This window comes from Corvus cornix, chromosome 17, assembly GCF_000738735.6.
Source record: "Corvus cornix cornix isolate S_Up_H32 chromosome 17, ASM73873v5, whole genome shotgun sequence".
NCBI lineage: Eukaryota > Metazoa > Chordata > Aves > Passeriformes > Corvidae > Corvus > Corvus cornix.
Window position 1 is genome coordinate 9,982,261 of NC_046346.1, and position 23,654 is coordinate 10,005,914.

General features: G+C 53.5%; 1 long non-coding RNA gene across 3 annotated transcripts; it reads left to right on the forward strand.

The window, feature by feature from the left end:
* Nucleotides 1–314: 314 nt before the first annotated feature.
* Nucleotides 315–16,588, forward strand: LOC109144372. Of its 3 annotated transcripts, none has more exons than XR_002045127.2 (3): nucleotides 315–433; nucleotides 937–1,006; nucleotides 15,611–16,588. It is a non-coding gene; the product is annotated as an uncharacterized LOC109144372 (long non-coding RNA). The 3 variants fall into 3 exon arrangements; XR_002045128.2 differs by lacking the exon at nucleotides 15,611–16,588 and adding an exon at nucleotides 8,719–9,799; XR_002045129.2 differs by lacking the exon at nucleotides 15,611–16,588 and adding an exon at nucleotides 7,086–7,680.
* The last annotated feature ends 7,066 nt before the right edge of the window (nucleotides 16,589–23,654 follow it).

Below are 23,654 nucleotides of genomic sequence, written 5' to 3' on the forward strand. Positions count from 1 at the left end.
TCCTCACGATGTCTGTGTGAAAACTCCAGGGAGAGCTGGTCCTGCCCCTGTGGCTGGAGGAACAGGAGAGAGCACCAAGGATTCAAGCAGGGCCTGACTTGTTATCTGCTGGCATCTGCTCAGTCCTGTGCTGCTCTGGGAGCCTCAGATGTGGTCAGGGCTCTGGAGGAGGTGGGGAGGGCTGGCAGGCAGATGAGCATGACTGGGGCTCTGGGGATGTGATTTCCAATCAAGTGATCACCCCCAGGCTCGGTAAACATCCTTTGATTGGGGCAGACAAAGAGCTGCTGTCCCTGGGCTGCGCTGGAGCCGCAGGTCCCAGCACCACCACGCTGCTGCTCAGCTTCCAGCCCACCCTAAAACCACCCTCCCAGTAAAACCCACAGGAATCACCCTGCCGGACTCAAAGCTGCCAGGCTGGCTCCAGAAAGAGGTGAGGTTCTTCTTGTTTTCCTCCCAAAGGGACACCAACTTTCAGGAAAGTGGCTGGAGGTGCGAGAGGGCCGAGCCCAAGGGATGAAACCTCCGCCTCTGGCACAAATCCTGTGGCCACTCATCCCTGGACGAGCAGCTGTTTCCCATCAGAGAGCTGGGATGGTGACTCAGGTGCTCCAGTGCTACTCCAGAACCCTTTTTTCCTCCAGTCCTGGTTCCAATGTCCCCTGTCTGGAGCCTCTCAGGGGGCTGTGTGGAAGTGGGGGAGGCCTGACTCGTCCCCTGCCTTGGGGCTCTGATTTTGGCTGCCTGAGCCCTTGCCTGGAGGTTCCTGTGTCAGTCCTGGTGGTCATCCTGCCCAGAGCCCCCTCCTGGCTGGGGTAGGGTGACCCACGGCCCTGAGGACAAGGACAATGTGTATTTCCTGTGGGATGCTGGTGCTGAGCGTGCCCTTGTGCCAGACCGTCTCACCCTGAGATGTTTCTGTTCCGTCTCTCTCAGCTCCTGCTGTCTTGGCTGACCTTCATCCCCAGCTGAGGAGGAAGCTGTGCAGAGAAATGCCAAATACCAGGTGGGAAATAAGATCAGGGCAGGAAAATTACCACTGCTGAGTCCTTGGGGGAGCAGAGTAACAAATCCTTGCACCGAGAGCCTGGCAAGAGGCCACCTCTGCAGACAGGAAAATGCTCTGCACTTCCATGTCCAGGGGGGAGGGCTGGGGTGATGGCACGGAGACCAAACATCCTGCAGGGAGGGCTGAGAGCTCAGGTATCCCTCCCTGTGTGTGAGGGGAACACCCTTTGTAGGATCCAAAACCCCATCAGCTGCCTCTCCTGCAGCTTCCAGGCTTGAGGATTTCCAGTGGCCCAGGCTGGTGGCCCCAATGCTGGGCCTTAGCACATAAACATTGGCCCCCAGTGCCTGCAGAGATGGCCTGGGTGGTTCTACCCAACTTCCATCTCCTGATCAGGTCTGCAGGAGCTCTGGGATGTGTCCTGGCTGCTTTAGCTGCCCTGATGTGTCTGGAACAGCAATGGGGGCCCAGGGCCAAGCACCCGACTCCCACCCCAGGCTGCTGCTCTGGGTGTTCTCCAGATAAAGAGGCTGTGGTTTGACACAGGGAGAGCTGGAGAGGTTCCAATCAAGGTGGGGCTGATCTGTGGGGTACCAGCAACATTGCTTGGTCCCTCTGGTTCAGACAGGAGAGGGAGGGAATCATTGGGCAAAAAAGTTAAAACGAAGGAGGGCAAATGTTCTTCACTCAGCACATGCACAGCCTGAGGAACTCGCACAGAGGAGGATGGTGCTGGAAGCTCTTTCGGATTGGAAAGGAGGTTGGAGCCTTTCACACTGCACTTCTGGCCCCACAGACTCCCAGAGGGATAAGGTGTCCCCTGGCCACGGCTGGGGACGGGGCTGTCCCTGGCAGCTCCATAGCACTCGGTGAAGCGTCATTTCTGTGCAGTGACACAGCAGCTGTGCCACTGCAGCTCTCCCAGGGCAGGGTAAAGGCCAGAGGCTCTGCCCCCAGTGTCCCCAGGGGGGGTGATGGCTGTCACAGCACTCTAGGAGCCTTCTGGGGCAGTCTTGCAAGAGCTCACTGAGCGTGGCTGCCGAGTTAAGGAGGTTTTCATGGAAGGTGGGGAAGGTCTGTGGTGGAGCAGCAGGAATGTCGGGGTCAGTCGGGGGAGAGGGATGTTTCCAGTGTGTCTGTCCAGTGATTGAGTCCACAGCCAGATGTGTGGGGACAGGGAGCAGTGCTAGGAATATCTGCTGATTAATCCAGGAAATGTGATACCCTGTGGAGAAGTGGGTAAACGTTCCTGGATCTTCCTTCAGCCCCATCTCTGGGAAAGGAAGTTACCCAAAGGTAAGGGAGCAATCTCAGCCCCAGGTCCTGCCCTGTGGCTGGGAGCTTGAGTGCCAAGAGCCTGCACAGGACACTTGGCCAGGGGACAGAGGAGAGTGAGAGAAGCCTTTGGCTCATCTTGGCAGGCCCAGGTCTGGTTTGCTTTTGCTTCTCTGTCTCTTTATAGCACTTGTGGATGTGTTGCTCCTGATGGACTCTTGGGAATAGATATCTGCTTGCTCCATCAGCCTGGCTTATGTTCATGGGAACTTCCCAGCTGGCTGCCAGACTGTGAGTCACTCCATCCCTGTGGGCACAGCAATCCCCAAAATCAGGGCCTGGGCCTCTCCTGCAGCCCTGGCAGGCCCTGGCTGCCTGATCTGGAGAGAGAGAGAGAGACACAAACTGTGCCCAGCTGGGAGCCCAAGTGCAGAACTGGGGTGCGAGAGCACCTTGAGGAGCAGCTGAGCTGCAGCACAGGGCCAGGGAGCTCTGCTCTCACTCAGGAGCTTGGATTCCCTCTGTGAAAGCCTCCTGGAAGGATTTTAGCTCAGGTGTGAGCCCGTGGGTGCCAGGGCCAAAGCAGGCTGGGCTGGGGCTGCCTCACTGCAGGGCACAGAGGGTGTTGCTTTGCTGGCCCTGTCTGGCACCAGGAACAAGTCCAGGGGCTGCCCAGAGGTGCAGGAACGAGGAGAGACAAAGCCCAGCACTTTCTAGAGGAGCTGGAGGTCTTGGCAGCTGTGGGGAAGCTGAGGCAGAGCTGAGCCAGGGGTGACTCTTGGGGCTGAGGGGGCACAGGAGGGGGTGGGTGAGGAGGGGCAGTGCCCCTGGTACAGCCTGGGCACGTCACCACTGCCAGCTGAGGCCATGCAGGGACATGGGATGCCCAGAGACCTTCTCACCCCCAGAGAGCCTGGGGGTGTCCAGTGCTGGGTGGGAACAGCAGCGGCGAGGAGGATGTGATAAATCCCCATCAGTTTCCCACAGCCCTGTTTCCCAACTTTTTCCATCAGGACTGGAAGCAGTGGGCCTGGAGAGGAGTCCCAGGAGCATGTGACAGAGGCCATGCAAGGGCAGCAGGGCCTGGATAGGATCCTGGGTGTAAATGTTTGGTGCCACTCCAGCATGGGCGCAGGGAAAGAGAAAATGCAAACTTCCCAGTGCTTTCAATATTTTACACCTCTGTTTTGGGAGCAAGGAGACAATTCCAGCAGTGATTTACTTCTGTCCATTGATGTTTTCTTTATGGATCCAGAGTCATGAGGACAAATTTTTCTGTGCCATCACAACCCAAATAACCCCACTCTGCTGAGAGATCCAGCTGTGAGCGCCAGGCACTGGCCTGTCCTCACTCTGCTGCAGTAAATCCACGAATGCCAAGGCTTCCCCCAGACACTTTAATATCCATAAAACATCAGCACTGTTATCCCCAGGAAAGGGTGTGAATGTTGGGTATCATAAGGCACCAACTGGGAGTGTTGTAATGACAAACAGCCCCTTTTCCCTGGGGTTTCTGGAGGCAATAAAGCACAATTAGAAAAGCATAAAGATAAAAGCACCCCAGCCGTGCTGCAGTGGGGGAGCAGAGCCAGGGCTGAGCTCACAGGAAGGGGTTTCACTGGGTCCTTGTGCTGGGCCTGAGCTTTGGGATGCTTGGGATGGGACTGTTGGGGTGTCTGTCAGGGCCAGGGGTTCACTGATCCTGGTGGGCCCTTCCAGCTCAGGAGTTCTGCGATTCTGTGTTCACAGCGGAGCAGACCAAGCAGTGTGGTCACTGTCTCTTCTCTGCTCTGCAAGGGTGGACTAAGGCTGAGTCCCAGGCAAACAAGACAGGGCTTGAAGAAGCTGCTTTTGTAGCTGTGCTGGTCACGGGCAGGAAGCTCCTGGCCTCAGCACTCGCCTTTGGTGCTGGCACCCAGCAGCTGCTCTGCCAGAGGGCTTGGCTGGTTTGCTGTAAATAACTCCTGGAGCCTGTGTGCTGTGCCCAGGCCTGTGACAGCAGGAGCTGGGAACTGAATCCCGAGCACATGATCCCACTGGCTCCTGTCCATGGCAGAAATACCTCAGGGGGGATCAAGAACTGCCCTGTATCCAGGACAATCTCTAACGAGCAGCCAGGCATTATCTGCCCACAGAGCACTGCTGCTGAGGGATGTCAGGAGCCCAGCAGATGCCACATGACCGGGGAAATTGAGGACTGAGCCTGGAAGTCTGGCTGCTGCCTCAGCCCCGAGGAGCAGCCCAAAGACACAGCTTCCAGAGCCTGAAGCCATCCAGACAGCTCCGACCAAGGCCTGTCTTCCCTTGCCCTCTCTGCCTCCAGATCTTTTCCATCTTTTGTTGGCTCTTCCTGCCAGGAGCCCCCTGATTCCTCCCCTCTTCCTATGGGGCTCTCACAGCTGTTGGCAGCAGCACTCCTGACTCTGTTCTGTGGGGGCTGGTGACAGAGGGAGCTTCTCTGGTCACTGCTTGTGCTGCTCTTGCCCTCCCTGACCACTCCCATCTTTGCTGTCCAGAGGATGCTCTCTGGAAGGAGCTGCTGGACAGGCTGGACAGCTACTGCCAACTCACCAAGCTGGGCAGGAAACCTTCTCTCCTCTCTTCCAGAGGAACATCAAAACATTCTTCCAAACCCACATTCAACTCCCTTTAGGAAAGGTTTCCTAAGTAAAGGGGTGAGAAAGAGGAAGGACCTTTATTGTGAATCGACCTCATCTCATCTCCGCACGGATTGGAGCGAGGTTCCTTCCTCTGCCTTTGTCAGTCTAGAGAGAAGCAGTTCTTGGACACGATCTAAGGGGTACCTGTGGGAAGGGGCAGCCAGATGGGCAGGGTCAGGGAAAATGTCCTGTTCCCCACCACCTTTGGGCTGCTGAACTTCACAAATCCTGCCAAAGGCCACCTGACTGCAAGAAGGGCTTGAAAAAGGCTCTGGAAGGCCAACACATCAGAGATAATGGGCTGGGGGTCTGGAGGAGGGCGACTGATGGACACTGATGGAGAAGAGGCTGCAGGGGAGGAAGGCAGGATAAAAATGTGAGATGGTGCCCAGGGCAGGGTTAAAAGCTGCTGAGGACTGAGGGAAGAGGGAATTTCCATGGTTCAGTCTTACTCTGCACACTGCCTGCCCCCAGCCTGTGAGATCAATCACTGCCTCTCACCAACATCAGAACAAAAAGATCCCTCCCCACCATGATATAATAATCTGAAAATTCCGCAGCTCCAGTTTAGCCAGAGCCAAAAACCTCATTCTGGAAATCCTGCTCCATTTTTCACAGTCCTTACGCCTTTGAAAGCAGCTCCTGATTTCAGTGGGATGACGCTCCCTTCCCAGGGAGCAATCCAGCTCAGTCAAACCCTGTGAATCACTCTGGCCTTGGGGAATTGCCACAAGTCACTTGAGTGGCTAAAAATATCTCTGAGGAAGCAGCTCAAAAATCCCCATATCCGCTGCTGTGACGCTGGGCTGGGAGGGCACACTCCAGATTAACCTGGTCCCTTTTCTGCCTCCTCGTTCCCTGCAGGGTTATTCCTTAGTGGGAGCAGATCCCAGCAAACACAGAGGTTTGTAGGACACTTGGTTGCTGTTTAGGGGGAGAGGGGTGGTGGAAAAAACATTGGTGTGGCTCAAAGGTGGCCCTCAGCTCTGGTTTCCAGGGGATTCTGAAGTACAGGGGCTTCTTCCAGAGTCAGGAGTGGAGCCCTGCTGAGCAAGGGGGCTGTTGGTACTCTTAGAATCATGGAGTTAAACTTGGAAAAGGCCTGTAAGATCATGAATCCAACCATTCCCCCTGGAATGCACTGCCAAGACCACCACTAACGATGTCCCCAAGTGCCACATCACACATCTTTTAAATCCAGGGACAGTGGCCCCATCGCTGCCCTGCACAGTTGCCATTCCTCATCACCCTTTCCACTGGGAATTTTCCCCTAATATCCAAACTAAACCTACCCTGAAGCAACTTGAGGCTGTTTCATCTTGTCTTGATGGTCTCCAGGGCTGGGTGTGATTCACCTCCCCCGGAGCTGCTTCCAGCAGTGTCCGTGTGTTGATCTGAACCAATCCTGGAAGATTTCATCCCAACAACTTCTCAGAAGCTACAGGTGACAGAGGGACAGGTGGGCGTGGATGGCTGTGGCAGTGCCATAATGCCAAAGCCAACCAAGCTCTCCATGCTGGTTCTATATATTGAACACACACTTCGACTTTATGGCAACTTGGAAAGATGTCACGTCCCAAATAGAAACTGGTTCCAGGGAAGGAGGTTGGCTGTTCCCCAAATTCTGAAGCAAGAGATGCTGAAATGACAGGGGGAAGACATTTAGGTTGGGAAAAGTACATATATATATATATATATATCTAAAGTTTGACTGCAAACAAAGCAAAGAATGAGAAAAAAATTTGGAAAGAGTCAAGTAAACATCCTCCATGATGATATTTCCAGACAGTGCATCTATGGTGCAAAGCTGGCCTGGATTTGTTTATGCTGGAGACAGTCATATCCGAGTGGAAGACTGTTGCGTTCACTTCCAGAAATAGCTGGAGAGTACAACCACCAAACATCACCCTTGTACAGAGGTTACATCTGCTGGAGGCACAGCACAGATCCCCAGGCAGCCAAAGCCCAGGGACTGATGTTATGGACAGCAGCAGGAATATTTCTCTGGGTACAGGGTACCTGGTATCTCCTTAACTCACAGGAATTTGGACAAATGATTAAAACAGAGCCTATTTCCCTGTGGTTTTTACTGATTCCACACAAAGTCCCTCCAAGTCACTGAAATTATTTCTGTTCCCCAGCTCTAACGAGGTGACGTCTGAGCACTCAGGATCTGCTGTATCCTCGCTTTGCCCACCGAAAGAAAATCAAGAAAACACCACCACAACAGAAAGCAAAGCAAAATAACAAAAAATAACCCATTTCACCCCTTTAACCCATTAACATTTGCTTTATTTAGGTGGCCCTTGATTCCCCCTCCCCAAAGGCAGGTGGGAGAGGGGCTGGAGCTGCATGTCCTGGGGGTGAGCCTGGGGCCAGCTGCTGCCCACTGGCACAAGGCCAAAGAGCCCAGGCACCAAAGCCAAAGGAGAAAAGCAGCTCCAATCTGTTTGCCCCACGCTGGCCCACGGCAGGGAAGTGTTTTTCCTTGTGAAGGACTCGTTGGGATCAAGAAACGCGTTAATAACTGAGTGGAGCCTGTCTCGCTGCCCAGAGCCGCCTGGCTCCCTGCCAGCCCCTGCTGGGATTGAATTACCGAGGAGAGACGAGGAAAAGAGCCCCTCACGGCTGCTCTGCAGCAGGGTTTGGGTCTGGTTTGTGCCAATCAGCCCTGCAGCGAGAGCCAGGCAGTGGGGGACACCAGGATGGGGACACCAGGGCCAGGCAGTGGGGACACCAGGGCCAGGCAGTGGGGACACCAGGATGGGGACAGCAGGGCCAGGCAATGGGGACACCAGGGCCAGGCAGTGGGGACACCAGGATGGGGACAGCAGGGCCAGGCAGTGGGGACACCAGGGCCAGGCAGTGGGGACACCAGGACCAGGCAGTGGGGACACCAGGGCCAGGCAGTGGGGGACACCAGGATGGGGACAGCAGGGCCAGGCAGTGGGGGACACCACGGCCAGGCAATGGGGACACCAGGACCAGGCAGTGGGGACACCAGGACGGGGACACCAGGGCCAGGCAATGGGGACACCTCTGTGATGTCCCGTGTGGGGATCTCACGGGCCCCACACAGCCCAGGTGGCAGCTGAGACTGGCTCCATGTCACTGCCACGGCCAGAGCTGTGACCCCAGGAGCACCAAGGGAATGATTTGGTGCCACTGGGAGCGGGGTGCATCAGTTTCTCAAATCCAGGTTAGTTTTCCGCAGGGCAGCCAATGTCCCCTGGCTGTCTGTGCTGGTGGCAGCTGCTCCAGCCAAGGCCAGGGCTCTGAGGTCCCCCTCACCCCAGTGGAGTTGCTACTCCCTCTGCAACGTGATCTGGGGTGGGAAAAGCAGTTTGGAGGTGCTGGGCTTGTTTAAGGAATATCTGCCATGGGCACAGCAGGGAGCGAGGCTTGGAGGGGTTCTCTGGGCATTAAGAGCCCTCATCCCATTATGGAATCACAGAACCCCCTGAGCTGGAAGGGAGCCACAGAAATCATCCAGTGCAGCTCCTGGCCCTGCACAGACCCCCCAACAGCCCCACCCTGGGCATTCCTGTCCAAACGCTCCTGCAGCTCTGGCAGCCTCGGGGCCGTGCCCATTCCCTGGGGAGCCTGGGCAGTGCCCAGCACCCTCTGGAGGAAGAACCTTTGATGCCTCATTTAAAAAGTTCATGGCAGGATGACAATGAGGTTTCCATTCCTCTTGTATTTTTATTTTTGTATCAAGCCGTAAAACACTTCCTATGGACAAATGATGTTAATTTGGGACTCATCCTTTGGCAGAATCAGGGTTTATCAGGAGGTTGCAGCCTGCCCAGATCTGTTTCTACCTGGCACTCATGGACTCATCCCTGACAGCTGCAGGAGATCCAGGAGGTTTGGAGCAACAGAGAGGCCTGGGATTCACTGTTTCATAATCAGACCCTTCCATAATTAAACCCCTGTAAAACATGTGTGTGCTCAGTCTGATACACAGCAAGCCTGCTCTAAAAACGCACCCCTCCTCTGATGTTTGTGATGAGAAGTCAGCGTGGATTTCAGAGAAAATGATTGATTCAGGTTAAGTGAGTGTCACGTGCTGAGATCCCTGGGAAGTCAGGTGTCTGATGATAACACACCCAGGCAAACAAAACCCTTTGCTGCTGATTCTGCTCTTCACTGTTTGGTTTTTCTTTCAGAGAAGGTCGGCGTTTATGGTCAAGGAATTTGTTGTCAGTCCTTGGCTGTAATTTACGCTTCAGTGGATGAATTTTGGCATGCAAAGATTAATGCAGACTCGTTTTTAAAGGATTCTTGTGCATTTTAAAATGAACACTGAAAGCCTTCAGCACTTGCATACCAAGCACTTTCCACCTCTCTTGCCATCTGTATTGTATTAAAGAATACAAAACTTCAGTCGGGCTATTCCTGCTGAATTCCCTGGGATAACTCTCAGGAAGAGAGGGCCATTTTTCCATGGGATCCCTCCACATTTCTTTGTATTTAATAGGAAAAAGATCCCAAATCCTCTTCAATTCTTCAGCCCTTTGCCAGGAGAAGGAAATCATAAATTTGTCTTCCTCAACACAGTGCATGTACACCGTACTTTGCTGTTTTACACACGTGGGTTGAGAACCTGGGAGCAGATATTCAGCCTTCCCCCCCAACCCCCCCGCCTTTAATTTCTGACTTTGAAAATTAAAATTTTAGTGGCAAGTGATGAATCATCATCAGGAGGCAAACCATATGGTGGGAGCACTTCTCACATTTTCAGCTCTTCCTAGGGCTGCTTCTTCCTTGAACATAGCTCGACAATAGATGATTTCCCTCTTAGCTCAGCTGTAATGAGCCACATGAAATGCTTTGAAATCCTCATGGTTTGAGACTTCTGAAACCACAAATAAAAGTATGAATATTTCAGCCAAGTCTTCCGTGATTCTCTCCAAAGAGCAGTTAATACATTACTGGTGATACAAGGAGCTTTTGTGCTACAAAAGGATCATTTTGGACATGGAAAACAACTGTGTTTAGCTGGCTGCCATGAGCATGTCCATGGATGATGGACTGTGCTGCACATCTGTGTCCTCCGCAGCGCTCCTCTGCTTATTCTCATGTTTTGCTATTTCTTAGCAACAAAAGGAAGTTTGAGGAGCTTTTTGTCCCTAGAAATTGCACCAGAACTGTCTTTACATTCCACTTTTACACTTGACAGTGCACTGCGAGCATTTGAGGCATTTCCTTTGCTCATCCTGGGAAATGCCTTTCGAGTGTCACCACTGTCTGTGCTCACTCCTGCATCCATGGCCATGCAAAAGGCAGCAGCACTTCCAACACCTTCATTTGGAAACTGAAAATTGCTCTTGGAGCCAGTCATGGGCTAAGTAATGACACGAATACAAGATGTCACTGGCCAGGCACGGGGGAGTGTTCAGGACAGCTTTGGGCCTGCCCTGCACGAGGGGCTGCTCTCCCCTTCCTCTGCAGGGCCTGGTTCAAGGCTGTGGCAGCTTCAGGTTCTGTTCTTCTGCTCAGACCTGGGGTGTCCTGGAGTCCAGAGAAATTCCTCTGCTCTGGAGCCAGGCTGGGAGAGCTGGGCGTGCTCACCTGGAGAGGAAAAGGCTCCAGGGAGAGCTCAGAGCCCCTTGCAGGGCTTAAAGGGGCTCCAGGAGAGCTGCAGAGGGATTTTGGATAGGGGCCTGGAGTGAGAGAACACAGGGAATGGCTTCCCAGTGCCAGAGGGCAGGGCTGGATGGGATATTGGGAAGGAATTGTTCCCTGGGAGGGTGGGCAGGCCCTGGCACAGGGTGCCCAGAGCAGCTGGGGCTGCCCTTGGATCCCTGGCAGTGCCCAAGGCCAGGCTGGACATTGGGGCTTGGAGCAGCCTGGGACAGTGGGAGGTGGCCCTGCCATGGCAGGGGTGGCACTGGATGAGCTTTAAGGTCCCTCTCAACCAAACCTTTCTATGATTCTGTGATTCAATAACCTCTGTTGAGGGCCCTAAGGAGCCCAAGTGCATCTGCTGGGTGTTTCAGTTCCCTGAGGTTTGACTCAGTAGAAGAAACATTTAGAAAACTTTTTTTTTTTCTGTACCAAACTCCCTAAATTTTGATTCAGAAACGAAATTCTGATTTGCTGTCCTTGGGCTGTCCCCTGGCTCAAATCCAGTGAGATGAGGGGTCCAATCCATCTCCTCCCTGTGCTGTGACGAGCTTTGCTCTTGACATGATCCTCTTTTCAAACAAAAACATTTTCATTTTTGGGGGGGTTGGTTCTTAAACCAGGCCCTTTTCAAGGCAATGTCAGAATGGGGGGGTGTGTAAAAAAAAGAAGGTTCTTCTGGGAAAAAAAGCCGTTCTGAGAGTTTTCCTCCCCCTGTCTCCAAGGATCCTCTCAGCACGGGCCTGTTGTTTCCCCAGAAATGTGGAGAAGCTGCTCTGGGGCTTCCAGGCCTGGCTGGAAAAGCGTTTGCTCCGTAAATCGCCCCGTTCCGGCTCGGGAAGGTCACACCAGGCTGTTCCCAGGAGCACCCTTCCCACAGCCCATCCAGCCCCACGGTGCCCCTGGCCTGACCCGGGGTGCCCAGGGGTGACTCCAGTGAGGATTTGGGGGCAGAGGGGCTCCGCTCCATCCGTGTCAGCCCCATGTTTCCATCCTGACTCCTCCCTTCCTGCCTTCCCAGGCTGCGTGTTCCCAAAATATCCCCCTGCTCCTGATCAGAGAGACAGAAGGTAGCCTTGCTCCTGATCTGTTTTGCAGACGGTGGCTGCTCCTCCCCATGGCCTCAAAAAGTCTCTATCAGCAGCTGTTAAAAGCAAAGAAATCACACCAGGTCCAGGATTTTATACATTTCTTGTATTATGATTATTTTTTTTCTTTTCCCTGACAGGAGTGTTGAGATTTCCTCTGCTGGGTTGATCTTAAAAATTCCTTGTATTAGAATTATGATTTTTTTCCCCCCTAAGAGGAAGGTTGAGATTCCCTCTGCTGGGTTTGCATTGAGTGGAAGAAGGATCCTGACCATGCCTTGCTTCCCACTGGATTCAACCCCACACAAGCCCTGAGCAGGGGCCACACTGCACAAAGAGCTGCTGTAAATCAGCAATAAAATCTGACAGCACCAGCAGAGCCCCTCTGCAGTGTTGGCTCTGCACACTGGAAAGCTCAGGCCCCGTGGTTTGTATTTAGAAATGCTCCTCGCTCATTTGCCCACAGCCTGGTTTATGTATTTATTTCTGTATCCTGAGCAGAGCTGTTTGCTTTGGCCACCCCGAGGGGCTCTCTCTGGGCTTGGTTTCCAAAGCACAGCCGTGGAAAGGGAAGGGGCAAACTGCTGCAGCAGGCAGACGTACTCATGTGTCAGCACCGCCCCCAGGATTGTTTTTCCAGGTGGATTTTGTAAGAGGCACAAGGCAGGAGAGGCTTCTTTGGAACCAAGCCAGTCTTGGCCCGTCCTTGAGGGGGGATCCTCTGCAGTCTGAGAGCAGCACAGATGCAGCAGCCGGGTTAAAAATGCACCTCTGGTTCCCTGGCAGTGGGAGGAGGAGGGAGGGTCCGGGGGCTGCGGGAGGTTTTGGGGTTGGTCTCTGCCGGCTCTCATGGATGTGACAGTTGGATGTGGAATAGTCAGTTCTGCAGCACCCTTGGGACATTCCCCAGGGCTCCCGGGAGGGCAGTGGCTGGGAAAGGGGCCTGGAGCCTGTGCAGGGAGCAGAGCTGCCCTGGGGAAGCTTCTGGGGCAGTTTGGAACCTTTCAGTGGGAAACTGGAGCCAAGCAGGTGCTCACAAGGCAGTGGGTGCCTGGGCTGGCCAGGGGTGGGACTGTCCCCTCCCAGGGCAGGACAAAGGGAGGGGAGGCCAGAGAACGCAGCCCACAGCGATTCCTGCCCCACTGGCCCGATGGCCGGGCCCGGGACACGCTCGTGGCTCGGGGATGGTGCTCGTACAGGCTCCTCCGGCCGGGGATGCTCCTCAGGGTGCTTTGCTCCTGGCCATGCTGCCTCCAGAGGCTCTGGGTGGGCTCTCTCCACACTCCTGCTCTGGCCAGCTCCTCCGCTCTTCCTCTGGACCTCAGATGTGCCTCGGTGTGGCCAAGGACCTGCTCTGCAGGAGATTTAACTCAAGCACACCCAGGACGTTCTGTGTGCAGTCAGCCTGGTGTCCTTGACAAGGCAGCAAAAGCTTCTCCTTTCCCAGGGACCCAACGTGGATTTTCCTAAGGAGCTCAGTTTCTCCTCTGCAGATGGTCTCTGCTGAGGGCACAAATCCCTCTCTGATGCTATTCTGGGGTTTCCTGCTGCTCCATACATTACCGGGGGATACTTGCATAATTTTAAACTCGGTCCTATGTAGGCCACTTCTTATTTTTAAAAAGGAAGTTCAAAGTCAAATCCTCCCCAAAACTCCTTGAGAAGTCTATTAAGGTGTGTCCTACTTTCTGACAAGTCCCTCAACCAGAACATTCCCCCATCAACGTCCTCCTCCAGCTATTCCTCCTCAGCAGGACCATGGCTACCACACCAGTTGTGCCCCCTGGCTGGGGGTGGCCGTGCCTGCATTCCCAATCTTCTTCTCCTTGGCCATGCTGGATGCTCACCAGATGTGCTGCCAGATCTCTGCAGAGCAGCAAACCGAGAGCTCAGCACAGCTCAGGCAGGAGGAAGAGGAAAGGGAAGGGGAAGAGGAAGAGGAAGGGGAAGGGGAAGGGGAAGGGGAAGAATGTGTGTGAGGTGAAGCATTGGGTCCTCCTCAAAGGAGATCATTGGCTTCCAAGGGTCTGGGTTTCACTCAACCCTGACAAATCAAAGGAAGAGACTCCCTGGAGGAAGGGAATTATCACCTAAAACCGTTATTAAAACCATTAACATCATGGAGTTGATTAAAGTAACGCCAACTGCATAGATGTGTTAATGATGACAACACAAACTGCAGTGCTTGGGCTGACTCACAGGAAACCAAGCATTTTCCTTCTCCCCAGTCACGGGCCTGCTCCCAGAGAGCCACTTGCTGCAAGCCAGGATCCCAAAATCTGAGTGAAAACTGTTCATGAGAGCTGGGAGAGCCAAGGTGTGAGTCACGGTGTCCTTGGATACCTACAAGATTTTCCTGAATGACAGTGGATGCTAGAAATAGAAAATACAGTTAGGAGAGACCAAAATAGAGATAAATCACCCCAAACCCTGATTCATCACTTTTTTGGCCATGAGCTCTGTGGGAAAAAAGCCCTTGGCCTGCACAGGAACAGCCCTGTGTCCTTAACAATCATGCAGCTGAGGAGAGAGGTTCCAGGCAGCACAGAAACCCTCAGCTGTGCGAGGCTGGAGCTGTGTCCATAGCACTGGGGATTTTTAGAAGTGGCAGGAATATTATCTGGACACTTCAGAAACCTCTCCTGGAGCTTGCCCTGCCTGCTGCAGCTGCAGCAGCACTTGGAGAAGCCTGTCCCTGGGGAAGAGAGAGCTTGGGGATGAGGGTTTGCTTGCATAATGTCCTGGAAGCTTCCCAATAGAGCAGGTTCCCAGTGAGGAAAATCAGACTTTCCAGGGTACTTTCCTGGACAGCAGGATGGGAAGTCCTTTTCCCTGTCCCTGGGGTCTCTGTATTTCTGATGATAGGTGCTTCAGGAGAGTTTCAGCCTGTCCTTTCCTCCCTTGAACTCAGTCAGGTTTCCTTTTGTTTTATTATTAAATCAGCCCAATCCTTGTTGGATATAGAGCAACAATTTTTCATAGAATTGTGGAATCCCAGACTGGATTGGGTTGGAAAGGAACTTAATGATCAATTTGTTCCACTCCCTGCCATGGCAGGGCCACCTCCCACTGTCCCAGGCTGCTCCAAGCCCCAATGTCCAGCCTGGCCTTGGGCACTGCCAGGGATCCAGGGGCAGCCCCAGCTGCTCTGGGCACCCTGTGCCAGGGCCTGCCCACCCTCCCAGGGAACAATTCCTTCCCAATATCCCATCCAGCCCTGCCCTCTGGCAGTGGGAAGCCATTCCCTGTGTCCTGTCCCTCCATCCCTTGTCCCCAGTCCCTCTCCAGCTCTCCTGGAGCCCCTTTAAGCCCTGGCAGGGGCTCTGAGCCCTCCCTGGAGCCTTCTCTTCCCCAGACTGAACACCCCCAGCTCTCCCAGCCTGGCTCCAGAGCAGAGGAATTTCTCCAGCCCTCAGAGTATCTCCGTTGCCTCCTCTGGACTCTCTCCAACAGTTCCACATCTTTCCTGTGCCAGGCCCCAGGGCTGGGGCAGCTCTGCAGGTGGGGTCTCACCTGAGTGGGCAGAGGGGCAGAGTCCCCCTCCCCTGCTGCCCACGCCGGGGCTCAGCCCAGGGCAGGGGGGCTCTGGGTCCCGGCTCAGTCTGGGAGCTTCTGAACACGGCCCAGTGTGATGTCACAGTTATTTATTGATCTGCATCCCTCTCCTGGAGACCCTGGGGCAGGAGTCCTGAGGGATTCTCAGGAACACCCAGCTGCAGGCACTGGAGTGGCAGCAATCTGCTCCTGTTGAAGGCCCAACCTCTGCCTTTATTATTAGCTTGTTAATTACTTTGTTGTAAAAACTCGTCACCCTTGGAAGTAATTAATTTCTTGGATCCGAGCACAGCAGATGGGCCCCTAATTTATTTGAAATCACGCAGGAAACAAGGGAGTCTCTCCCTCAGTTTGATAAACATGGCATTTGAACCTGGCACTTTATTTCCTTCTAGAGTTCCTCGGAAATCTCCCTTTGGGGATCGATGCTGACTCACTGCAGGGCTGAAAGGCTCAGGATGGCATCAATTTGTGAAGCGTGGCCTCGCTTTAATCCCTTCTGGGCACATTTCCTGTGGGCAGGATGTGCAAATAGCCCTGGAGGAGCCACCCTGCTGTGCTGGCAGTCGGTGCTGCTGGGTTTGGGACAGATTTACTGGGCTGGCCAGGTGCAGAGGTTCCCTGCAAACAGCTGGAGCTCTCCTCGTGCCTCCCTGACGAGGAGGATTTTTCCCAGATGCCAGCCTTGCTCCAGCCCCTGCTGCCGGGTAATTCACTGCCCTGCAGGGCTCTGGGGTGGGATTTCAGCTCCTCAATGGCAAAGGTTTCCATTCATGCTTCAATCTGCCCATCTGTTCTCTGGCTCGCCGAGTCCTGAATTCGCGGACAGCTGAACTTGGAATATTGGGCTGGGAGTAACCAGGCAGCTGAGAGAGAGAGAGAGAGCAAAGCTCCCAGTGGGGAAAATGAGGATGAAACAAGAGCAGGAGAGCTTGGGCTGCGCTGGAGCACAGTGGAGGCACCTCGGGCTCATCAGTTTTGGACAAAATCTGTGTGGGAGTGAGCCCAGTGAAGGAATAAATCCAATGCCTGGGGAAAGGAGGTCTGGCATGCAGGGATCTCCTGTCTTGGTGGGGATGAAACTCCTCTCTCTTCCCTGGTTTGGGCTGGAAAGGTTCTTAACGATCATCCATTAATTAATGCTCATCCCACCCCTGCCGTGAGCAGGGACACCTTCCACTGTCCCAGGCTGCTCCAAGCCCCAGTGTCCAGCCTGGCCTTGGGCACTGCCAGGGATCCAGGGGCAGCCACAGCTTCTCTGGGCACCCTGTGCCAGGGCCAATTTTTGCTCCCCAAGGGCCACTCAGCTGGAGAAATTGTGACCCCATAACCCACAGGGCCTGGAAAAATGTTTTTTGAAAAATTCCAGCAGTGGCGGTAGAAATTTCTAAAGGAAATTACAGTGGAAATACCTACATTTTTTTCCCTTTGCTCAGTAGAAAAATACCTTCCCCTCCCAAATTTTCAACATTTCTGAAGAAATCAGAACTCTTCCTGGAACTGGGTTTTTAAAATTTTGTGGAAATCCTTGGCAAATGCTTTGTGTGGGAGGCTTCCGGCCAGTTGCTGTCTGTCTGTCAGCCCAGGAACCTAAATCCTGGAGGGATTGCTGGGGCCAGATGACAGCCAGGGGCTACTGAAAGTGTGCAATCCCTTAATGGGCAGTAATTAAACGCGGGATCATTAATGGAGGGGAGGGATGAAGGCTCCCCAAAAATTCCCTCCCAGCGGGAATAGGCAGAGCTGCCTCTCCCAGACCCCAGGGCTCTGCTGGGTCGTGCTGCTCCCCACGGATGTGTCTCATCCTGGAGGAACCATCCAGCCCCAAAGCCCCTCTCTGCCCCCAGGGATGGTGTTGGGGTGCTCTCATTTCCCCCCCAGTTCGTTTACTGAGTGCTTGGCCCTCCTTTGCTCACGACAGGAGGGGAAACCAAGGTGCAGAGCACTTGAATCCCTGACATTTTCTCCCTCTTCTTGCAGGGAATGACCTAATCCATGCTATTGTTTCCTGCTCCACTTGAATTTCCACTTAGCCACATTTCCATTCTTTCCACTGTTCTTAAAATATTTTTTGACCTTTTTCCCAGGAAAGAGCAGGGACCTGACCATGCCTTTCTTGTTCAGTTTGGGGAAAGGTCATTTCTCCATGACATATTTTTGTTCTGTTTAGACAGAACTTAGCAAAGAGAAGAAAAATGTGGAGTTTATTCCTACTGAGGAAGGAGCAGCAGATTTGCATTTTCCAGCCCTGGCTCGAGCAGGTTTTAGCCCTCGCTGCTGCCCTTAATCTGCGGGATTAGAACAATATGGGTCTGCCCACCCTGCTGGTGAATTTATTCCTAAAATAGTAAACAGACACAGCCTTGGAAAGAGGAGCAAATCACGGCTGTTTTGTCACATCGATACCTCTGCTGAGTTTGCTGCTGTTTTCAGCTGCAAAAATCAAAAGATTCTCTCTTCTTTTGGGACTTGTTTAAATCCTTTTATACACCCCACTGCTGGAAGCTCTTCCTTCAGTACAGCTCATCCTTTGAGCCAATCCATCCCAATTTATGGAGGTGTTTTTTCTGAGGAGCTCAGAAGCCTTGAAGAACACATCCAAGATCAACATTTCCTGGTGGCCTGGAGTTCTCTGCATGTCCCTCTCCTTCCAGCAACCAAACAGGATGTGAGGGACCCCCTTCAAGGACTTCATGGAGCTTCTTAGGGCTGAGGGAGACAACTGGGTCTGTAGGACTGACATGAGGAATTGGGTTCACTAAAAATGGTGTAAAGAGCCATGGTGAGGACAGAAACCCTGGAGAGCTGAGCTGAACTCTCCTCTCCTCTCCTCTGTCCACGGGATCCTTCATTTTCTGATCTTCCTTTGATCCTCTACATCTGATGGTGCAGAGTGACTGGAAAACCCACGGAGAACGACAGACCAGGGATAATCCTTGTGGAATTGTGCATCTCATTTTTCCTGCTCTAAGTTCCTGTAGCGGCTTCCAAACCTCCTCATCCTTCGGTGTGATGGAGTTAAAGCATTTGCCTGGAAAGGAATCACAGCGTGGATACAGTATAAACCCAGACAGGGGTTATAAAAAGCCTGCTTCTAAATTTAAACCTCTGTTAAAAGCTAATTTAAGCAGCTAATTATACTAAAAATGCGTGAGCCCCAAATTTGCCAATTAAAAGTTAATTAAACGAAAACTCAGTGAGCTTCAATTTGTCAGTTAAATCCATCTGCTTCCTGCAGCTTCCTGCGATCCCACAGCTTCAAAGCTGTGCCTGCAGTGGGAACCATTCTCTGAGCCATCACAATCAGACAGCTGTCCAAAATCCCAGAAAAAGCCCCGAGCTTTACAAAACCCAGGAGCAATTAGCGGCCTCAGCCCTTGGGAGCGTGCCCAGACATCTCACACCCGGTGTGGCCCATCAGGGGAGGAAGGCTCTGGATGGTGCTGGGTCTTTCCCTGGCTGCCGGCAGGTGTGGACAGGGGACGGGGAGCTGTGCAGGGGACAGCGGGGCAGGGCTGCGAGCGGGCAGCGCAATTGTCAAAAATAGGTTAGAAACTGTCATACTGTTAATAGTAATATTGTTAAATAGTTGATAATTGTTACGTTAAGAATGCGTGTACTGTTAAAAGGTTTGGTTATTATGTTATAAAAGGGGTACTGTGTTAGTGCACCCCCACCAAGCAACGAGCCAGCCTGGCCGAAACCTTTAAGAACCAATCAGCGCCTTAATCTTCATGCAAATGAAGGATCCAAACAGAGACCAACCCAAAGGGACAAAAAACAGTATAAAAAGGGGGCATCCAGGTTGGTGAGGCGTGCCGCTCGACCTTGAACATCGGGAGCATCCCTGCTCTGAAGAAGATCCGTCGCCTGCTCTGCAGCATCCACGCTGGTCGCTGGCCGGGAGCCCTCCTGCTCTGCTTCCCCGGACCATCGGCGTGCGCTCACCCGCGGACCCCTGTGCTTTAGGGCACGTAATAAAAGCTGGAATCACTTCAGAACAGGGAGCGCGTTCCCGTTTTTAACACAATTAGCGCCACCACTCATTAAAAACGCTGATTTCCAGCAAGGATCTGCTCCACGCTCTGCCTGCAGACAGCGGAATATCCCCCGGATCCGCTTCAGTGCCTGATCGCTGCTCCCTCCATCCCGCGGGATGCCCGCGGCTGCGCTGCACCGGGATCAAAGCCCGGAGGGCCGGGGAGGAGGATGGACGTGCTGCGATCAGGCTCAGCCCGGTGGCCTCAGCACGGGACAATGTTCTGGGGCTTTCGGGCTGTCCCTGGCAGCTGATGATGCTTTTCATCGGCCACATCTGCCGTCGGCTTTCTCATTGTGTGCGCTGAATAGAGCAGCGCTGGAAACGGAGAAGCGAATCCCGGTATTAGCACTTCCCTCGGAGCAGGGAAATCGGGAAGGGGGAGCTGCTCGGCTCCTGTCCTGCCTGATGGGCGCTAAAACAATGGGAACACAGCAGGACACGCGGGTTCTTTGCTGGTGGTTACCCTGATTCACAGGCCTGGCACGCTCAGCTGGACATCAAAGGAATTCGCTTCCAAAATAAATAAAAAGCCCCAACAACATTTCCATCCCTCCCTCTCCAACTCATGCTGCCCACACGCTTCAGAGCAGAAGGATTTTCACTGATGTTGCCTGAGCTGGAACTTCAATTTCAAACGGATGCAGCTTCCCATTCCACAGCCCAGATTCTGCTTTGGTGCCTGGGTGTTCCCCCAGTTGTGAAGCCACCACCTCCAGCACACGAGCATCCAACCCAGCACTGAGGCCAAACCCACGAGAGGCAGCAGCTCTGCAATTCTGGGCAGCTCAGGAGCTCCAGGGGCACGCCTGGAGCCAGGCAGGGCTCCCCTCACTGCAGCCACCCCGGTGACTGGGCTGGGACGTGGCTCCCTGATTTTCAGCGCCTGCATTCTGCCACCCCCAGCAGCAGCAGCAGCAGCAAACCCAGGACCTTGTTTTGATATCTCTTTGCCTCAGTTCTCTCATGTGTTTCCCAGCTGGGAATCTTCAGCTTTCTTTGTGATTTTCCCCGCTCACTTTCCTCCCTTTCTGGCTGTGTGAGGATTTTATCCCGGCCCCAGCTGCGTTTATCTTTAATGGGGCCGATTTGTCCTTTGTTTTCAAACAACACAGGCATGGCCTGTTGGCTCTGGGGGTCTGGGATGTGCTGTGGTGCTGACGGCAGGGAAGCAGCTCCTGGGGATGCCTGGATGCTGCAGGAACGAGCAAGTGCTGGCAGTGGTTCCTCCAAGTGTCAGAGCAAGCCTGCCCTGCCAGGCAGAGCCGGGGCTCTGCTCCCTGTGGCTTTTGTAGGGTTTCAGACACTGGACACCCAGAAACCTCCTGTGCAGCACTGCAGGAGCCCCCATGGAGCCCAGGAGGGTCCCAGTGCCTCTGTGATCATCGTGGCTGTGGAGAAGCCCAGAGCCAGTTATGAACTGGGAGCACAAAGGGGGGGTTTGTGCCCACCCTTGCTCCAGCCAGTGGAGAGCTGGGGCTGGGAATAGCACCTGGGGAACACCAGAAATCTCTCATGACTCCTCCAGGGCTCTTCTGTGCCTGCAGGAGAGGGATCACGCATGTCCATCCATCATCACCTCCAGCTCCCTGGTGGGGTTGGCTCCTGTAGGGGGTCCATGTGGCATCCAGTGGCCCTCACATGGCATAAGGGAGGGGACAATGCACGGCTGGATCAGGTCTTCAGGATGGGGCAGGGCACACCCATGGCTGACCTTTCCTGGAGCCCGAGCCTGATGTGGGGCTGGCAACAGCCAGGAGCTCCTCCTGGACAGCTTTCCTGGGGCAGCAGCTCCTGGATATCAAAGAGAGATGAAAAACAGAGATGATACCATCAGATGACACCATGGGCAGCCCAAGGCACAGGAGACACCGTCCCCTGATGTGGGGGTCCTGGGGAGGGGGATTCCCTCACAAGGGGACAAAGGACACCTTTACCTTCTGAGCTGCAGCCTGGCAAAGGCTGGGGAGGTCCAGAGGAACATTCCCTGTGGCACAGTTCCAGCAGCACAAAAGTGCTGGAGCTTTGCTCACCTGTGTTCAAAGCTCTGTGTGTTTTTTGGAGTCTCCTCTGCTTTGCCAGCCCAGATGTTGAGGGCAGCCCAGATGTTGCTCTTCTGCCTCCTGCTCATGTGGAGCATGAGGAGCTGTTTGGGAGGAGAATCCTTGTTGTTCCAACAAGTGCAGGCTTCTGCTCCAACGAGCATCAGGCTTTACTGACAGAATAAGTAAATATTGACCAGTGGAAAGCTAAAGCCAATATTTACTCTGAGTTTCCCTAAATCTGAGTGTTTACACAAAGTGAAATTCGGAGTGCTGACCCACAGGTTCCCATTTGTGACACCGCCTGGCCCCATCCAGGCCACGGATTCTCCAGACTGTTTGTCCCCTGATTCCCAGACATTTCCAAAGAAGTCACTGTCTGTGACTCAGGCCCTGAGCAAGGTGCTGACCCACACATTAAACAAACTCCTTCCCAGAGGAAATTACAGGTGCAGAAAACGGGAGATTTGGTAATCTCCAGTGTCAGAGTCAGGAATTTGATCAATACATGAGATAATTTCTCGGCAAACAAACTTATGAGGGAGAGCAAATAGAAATTCATCTCCCCTGCGTGGCTGGAAAGGAAATGTTGAAATCTCAGTGAACCACAGAAAGGTTTGGGTTGGAAGGGACATTTAAAAGCCATCGAGTCCAACCCCCCTGCAGCGAGCAGGGACATCTTCAGATGGATCAGGCTGCTCAGAGCCTCCATCCAACCTGGCCTTAAATATTTCCAGGGTTGGAGCATCCACCACCTCCCTGGGCAACCTGTGCCTGTGTTTCACCATCCTCAAAAAAACTTTCTCTTTTATATCTGGTGTGAATCCACCCTCTCTTAGTTTAAAAGCTTGTCCTGTCACTCCAGGCAGCCCCAGGATTCATCCCACCAAGTGTCAGGAATGGCAACGAGGTCACAGCTTCCTTCCAACTCCAATTAAAATATTTTATCTGCTCTAATTCCACCTGACCCTTTAGAGGTGGCATTCCCACCCTTTGAAAGTGCCCAGCCTTAACACATCTCTATCCTTCACATTTCCATTAAATTCCTTAATTCCTTTTGGCTCCCAGTATTTCCCCCACAATCCCATCAGTCTCCCAAGCTTCCCCTCCCGCTGCTGTTTGGATTTCCACATGGCAGATGTTCTTTTTAACAGATATTTACAGCCCAGAGGAGTGGGAGTCCAGCTGTGCTGATGGGCACAAACAGAGCCACATTATCCCTGCTGCAGCCAGGCGTGAAATGCAGCCAAGCTTGCAGAGGAATAAATGTTTTGAAGGCAAGGCAAGGCATCCTCTTCAGTGCTGCTTTCAGGGTTTATTGTGAGGACAAACACTCACATTTGGGGCTCCTCTTGAGGGCCCCCATTCAGTTTTTGGGAGTGTGAAAATGGCAAATCATCAGCAAAATATTCTGGGGTAAGAATATTGCCCTGGGGAGCAAAAATACTCCCTTGGTAGTTTAATTACCCACTTTTCTATGGGTAATTACAATTTAACTAAACTACAAGTTCTAGAGCAGGGAGTAAGAAAATACTTGGAGCTCTAGACCCAGCCAGAGGATCTAGAGGATCTATCCTGAAGTAAGAGCACCCCTCTTTGGGATCAGAGCCAGGCTCCAGCCCTGTTTATCAGAGGTGCTGGAAGGTTGGGTCACAGAGGGAATTTTGATTCATGTTCTATTTTCCTCCTTGGCCAATTTTTTTTGCCATTTTAGGGCTCAGCCACAAAGCAAAGCTCAGTGACTTTGGGTAGATGGTGCGAAGCTCTTTGGGTGTTCTTGCCAGGTTCCTGCACCTCTGTGGAGAACACCAGGAGCACTGGACACCCCAGAGGGAGCTGCCAGAGCTGCTCCCAGCACTGGGAAGTGATCTCAGATCCCTGGGGGGACCTTCCAGCAGGGTGGAAAAGTGACTCCTCCCAGCTGGGCTGGCAGCAGCTCCTGGTGCTCAGTGCTTGGGAGAGCTTTCCCAGGGCCTGGCAGAGGCCCAGGAGCCCCGACCTTGTCCAGGGCTCGAGGTCACCAGGGACCCTCGGTGGTGCTGACAGGAGGCGCCCAGGCCCTGCCAGTGCAGGGGATGAGGGACACCAGAGCCCAAAGTCCCCAGGCTGAGGCTTTTCTGAGCCTCTGTGTCTGCACCCTCACTGCCAGCAGAGCTGGCACCGAGGAGCTCCTGGGCTTTGCTGCGGGGCCAGGCAGCCTCAGCTGCTTTATTCAGTCTGGGACTTTGCAACACACGCAGGGAGTTTCCACCTGCGAGTACCGAGATGTTTTCAGTGCTCCTTCCCAGGCCCTGCTCCCAAAGCAGGGCTGAGCCTTCCACTGCAGGGTGGAAAATCCCCTGACAGGCTCGAGTCAAA